The sequence below is a fragment of the Dioscorea cayenensis genome, chromosome 6, assembly GCF_009730915.1.
Source record: "Dioscorea cayenensis subsp. rotundata cultivar TDr96_F1 chromosome 6, TDr96_F1_v2_PseudoChromosome.rev07_lg8_w22 25.fasta, whole genome shotgun sequence".
NCBI classification, from domain to species: domain Eukaryota; kingdom Viridiplantae; phylum Streptophyta; class Magnoliopsida; order Dioscoreales; family Dioscoreaceae; genus Dioscorea; species Dioscorea cayenensis.
In genome coordinates this window covers 8,171,000-8,176,264 of record NC_052476.1, presented here as the reverse complement: position 1 = coordinate 8,176,264, position 5,265 = coordinate 8,171,000, and positions in this window count along the sequence as shown.

The following is a 5,265-nucleotide window of genomic DNA, read 5'->3' as shown; positions in this document are numbered from 1 at the left end:
ACTTATGAGATTCATGGTTTTTCATATTTATTTTTCTTTCACTCAAGAGAGTCTCAAGAGTGGTGAGGGAAACTCTGAGAGAGCTCTCTCTACTACATGGTCTCGACACAGAGATTCATAATCTTCGTATTTTTCCTTTCACTCAAGAGAGTCTCGAGATAATGATGAAACTCTCGAAGAGAGCTCTCCTACTACATTGGCCTCGACATGAGATTCATAGTCTTCATATCTTTTCACTCAAGAGAGTCTCAGAGGTGGTGAGGAAACTCTCGAGAGAGCTTTTTCCACTACGATTGGAGCTCGACATGAGATTCATAGTTTTCAGTATTTTTCCTTCCATCGAGAGAGTGCAGAGGTAGTGAGGAAACTTTTAGAAGAGGCTCTCTCACCTACGTTGGCCTCAAACATGAGTTTGTGGAGTGGGCCTGCAAATTCATAATAATATCCTCAACTTTCACTAAAATTTCATTTTTTTTTGCCATCTTTTGCATTTTAATCCCTCTCTGGTGGCATTTCTGCAAATTACCCCCTTTGAATTCCCTCGCATCTAGGATTTATGCAGCTAGACCCTATAACTTTTCACTTTTTTTTATTTGATCAAATTTGTAAATAAACCCAAAAACTCATCTTTTTCTCATTTTTTTAATTTTGCAAAATAAATCCAAGACTTCACAGTAGTTTTTTTTTGTGCCAATTTTGCAAATAAGTCCAAAAATTTCAACGCTTCATATTTTTCTGCAATTTTTACATAAATCCTCCAATATTTCTCTTTTCACATCCTCCAAATCTCCTCGTTTTTTTTTTTGAAGCATAGCATTGGCATCCTCTAATCATGGTTAATAAACACTATATAACAATGTCCTGGCTATTACATGCATGATGTGGACCATGTCAGATTAATGCATATGTATATATGAACATGACTATCCACTAGAAAATAAACATGGATTCATGTGTTTGGGAGTGAAAAGTGGATAGAGAGAGAAATAAAAAAAATATGCTCACATGAACGCATGATACTATGTATGCCTTATATATATTTTTTATATATTTTTTTTAAATATATGAAGAACAATAATCATATAAAAGAAACATGCATGCATATAAAGAACCATGATTATATGCAATGATCATATAAAAGGGACATGCATGTCATGATCATATAATAGGCATACATGCACGAACAGAAGACATTCAATGCAAAAAATTTGAGCATGAATATATATATATAATTTGATTGTTTGTATCTGCCATGCATCCATGCGTCCATGCATATTAATCCCATATGATTTTTTAAGTATCTTACCTCATTCTTTCTCCACCCGAAAAGTGTTTTGTTTTTTTTTAATCCGTTCCTCGTATTATCTCTCCCTCTGGGATCTCTTTTCGTTTTTACTGTCTCTCCTCTCTGTCACTTTCTCGTCTTTTTTTTGCCTGTCTCTTTTCGTCTCCTCCTTCTTTCTCTTTCTCCCCTTTTCTTCTTGATTTTTTCTTTCGGCTTTTACCTGGTTGTTGTTTTTTTGCTCATGCAATCAGGGATTTTTATTTTATTTTATTATATTCCTCTTTTTGTATGGATTTTGAATCATCATTATCCTTTTTTCATGAAATTTTTTTTCGCCGATTATATATATATATATATATATATATTAATCCCCTTTTTTTTATCATTATCTTTTTTTCTTGAATAGATATATTTTTTAACATCCGGATATTTTTTTTATCCGAATCATTATTTTATTATTTTATTATTATTTTTTTATCCTCTTTTTTTTTTCGGATTTATTTACTTATTTTTTTAATAAATCTGATTTTTTACTCATGGATTTAAAATAAATCTGATTTTTTACTCATGGATTTAAAAACACAATCCTTCTAAGGACATTTTAATTTATCCAAATTTAAAATTGGGAGATTATCCCTATTTATCCTTTTCTTATTAATTCAAAACTTGGATTTTTTTTTTAAACCATAACTATTTTTTTTTGGGATAAATATAGTTTGTTAAAAAAATATTGGAAGATGATTTTATCCTTCCTTCTTTTTTCATTTTTTTTTTATTTTTTATTAAAAACAATTAAGGATGGTTATCATTATCTTTTTTTTTTATATATTTTAATTAAGAAAAGATATTGAGAGATTCTAAAAATTATCCCTTCTTTTCATAATTATCTCCCTCTTTTATTCACATCATAATTGAAATAAAATCATATTTGGATTAGAATTAGGATTTTAAAAAAAATCTATATAAACAATATTAATGGTTAGTTTTACTTTTTCGCCAAATAATAGCATGTATTAAATATTAAAATATTCTTACATTGTTGCCGATTGTCTAGCCTTCGCCCCCCATTGCCAATCCTCCAGGAGTCAAGTGTGTTTTATTTTTTATTTTTTTAAAACTTTTTATTTTTAGTTAGTTAGATTGAACATAATTTTATGTTTATATTATTTTAATTTTCAAAGTTATTAAATTTATTTTGTATACCTTCCTATTTTAGTTAGTATAATTATGTTATATAATTTTATATATTTTAGAGAGGATAAATAATTGTGAAATTAAAAATTAATATAATGAATTAAATAATAGTAGCTAAAAATTAACAAAATATTAATTTGAATAAAAATGATTAGAAATTGATAGTATTTATATGAATAAAATATGAATAAAACATGAATATGAATAATTTGGAAATAAAGAAATGAAGGAAATTTTAATGTTATATAAATTATTGTTGAATACATTTAATGGATGAATGTATTAGAATACATTAATGCATTCATTACTAAGTACATCTTCTAATTGCTTATTGGAGGATATGTTTAGTTTTTTATTATTGATTATTGATTATTGATTATTATTGAATATTTATATATATATATTTTTGTATTTTTCTCATGACAGTTAAGAATTGTTTTCACAAACCAACCACATGTATACAAAAATATTAATTACTTTAAACTAATATACATTACAAATTTTCTTTGAAATATCAAAAAAAATTTATTCTACTAATTATTTAATATTCTTCAAAAAATTTAATTTAAGTAAAACAATTAATTAATGTAACAAATTATTTATTAAATTTGAAAATATTTAATATTTCTTTATTTTTTTATTTTAAAAATAATAATTAAATTTTAAAAAACTTAATATAAAAATTATTTTTATAACATTTTCAATTATAAAATATTTTTATGAGAAAATATTTAATCATACAAATGTTAAATTATAAAAAATTTAACCTTTTTTTATTTTATTGCCTAAAAATATTTTTATAGTTAAATTTTAAAAATTAAATGATTATTATTAAATATTAATATTTTGTCATATATGTTTATGTATTTTTCTTATGATAATTGAGGATTATTTTCGGAAACCAACCGTCTACAAGAATCTTAATATCTTCAAACTAATATACATAACAAATCTTCTTTAAAATTTCAATGAAATTTTAATTATCTCAAATATTTTAGTTAATTAAAAGTACAATATATTTTTAAATATAAATTTAATTTTTATATCATAACAAATCATTTTAAAAAATAAATATATAATCAATATAGTTATCGAAATGTTTTAAAAATATTAAGAATTAAAAAACTTGGGTATATATGCTTTTATTTATTAAATCTTTATTACCTCAAGTTTTAGATAACATTTAACTAAATCTTTGTTTTCTTAAAACTTTGTTTTTAAATTCAGAAATACTTAACTTATAAAAAAAACAATTCAAGCATCCAAGCAAGCCCTATGTTGAGTAGATGTGGGTGGTGATCTTAAACATACTATGCCTTATTTTAAACTTTGTTCTCAATTAAATAAATTTTGTTTTTTAACTTTTAACTTTCCCTTTTTGGAACGCTACGCCGATTCAGCTACACTACCACACTCTCTCGCTCTTTCTCACCATTGTGCCGTCGATCGAGCTCTCCATTGCCATTGTCGTTGAAGAATTCAAGGCTGTTGCAGTTGAATGGCAGGGGAAGGAACACAAGAGATTGATGGCAAAAGAGTAATTCCATGACTAGTGAGTGAAAAAGTCATTACTACCCTCGGGAGTTATAAGTAAGGCCTTCTATGAATGCAGGGGGACATTCGAACTGAGTCTTCTCTCAATTACCTTTCCTTTTTCTCTCATGTTTTGTGATTGTACTAGGGTTAGATCTCCGTGCTCCCGCCTCCCGATCTCCCAATTATCTGTCTCTTTTCATCATTTCTATGCAATTTCATGTTTTGTGGTGTTGGATCTTGTGGTTTGTGAGTCTAAATTGCAGGTTTAGCTGGGAGGTTGCAGACAACCCTGCAATGCATTGGTATCGAGGCGGTGATTGTCTGATCTGTGGGTGTTGAAGCTCCTCGCCGGTGACTAGTGATTGTGGATCGAAGGATCGGAGCTTAAATTGTCAAGATGGAGACTAGGAATCAAGAGTTGAAGAAGGTGGAAGAGAATTTGAAGGGGCTTCTCAAGGAGCAGCTAGAAAAACAAGCTGAAAAGCATGATCGGGACATTCAAGCGCCCAAGGAGCAGCAGGACAAGGCGATGGAGGAGATAAAGTCTCTATTGCTTAATTTACAGCCTGTTCATACTGGGAATATGAATAGTACTACTATTGCGGCTGGGAGTACAAATAGTGCTACTGCGATGACTGTTAGATCAGAACGGGAGCTAGCTTACAGTAAAACCATTCAACCGAAACTTACAAGGCTAGAGTTTCCAAGGTTCAGTGGGGATGGGTTTTATGACTGGGTATACAGATGTGATCAGTATTTTGACTTAGATGACACTCCTGACAGTATGAAGATTAAAATAGCATCGATTCATCTAGAAGGCAGGGCATTACAATGGCATCGGAATTACTTGAGATGTAGAGCAACTGGTGATGCTGCGCCTTGGGAAGATTATGTCACGGCAATGAATATACGATTTGGCAGTGAATTGCATGATGATCCGATGGCTGAGCTGATGAACCTTAGGCAATTGGGGTCAGTGCAAGTGTATCTGAATAAATTTGAAGAGATATTGAATAGGCTTAGCTTGCCTGAGGAGTATGTCGTTGGTTGCTTCCTGACAGGACTGAAAGGTGAGATTCGAGATATCTGTCAGTATGTTCACTCCTAAAACCTTGCAACAGTCGTTAGTTTGGCCGATTGAGGAGTTATCTCTGGAGAATGCACAAAAGAAGGGTAAATTTACACCTAGAAATGTTAACTCTACTCCATTGTTACCCACCCCGGTGTTGCAATCGGAACATAATAGACTG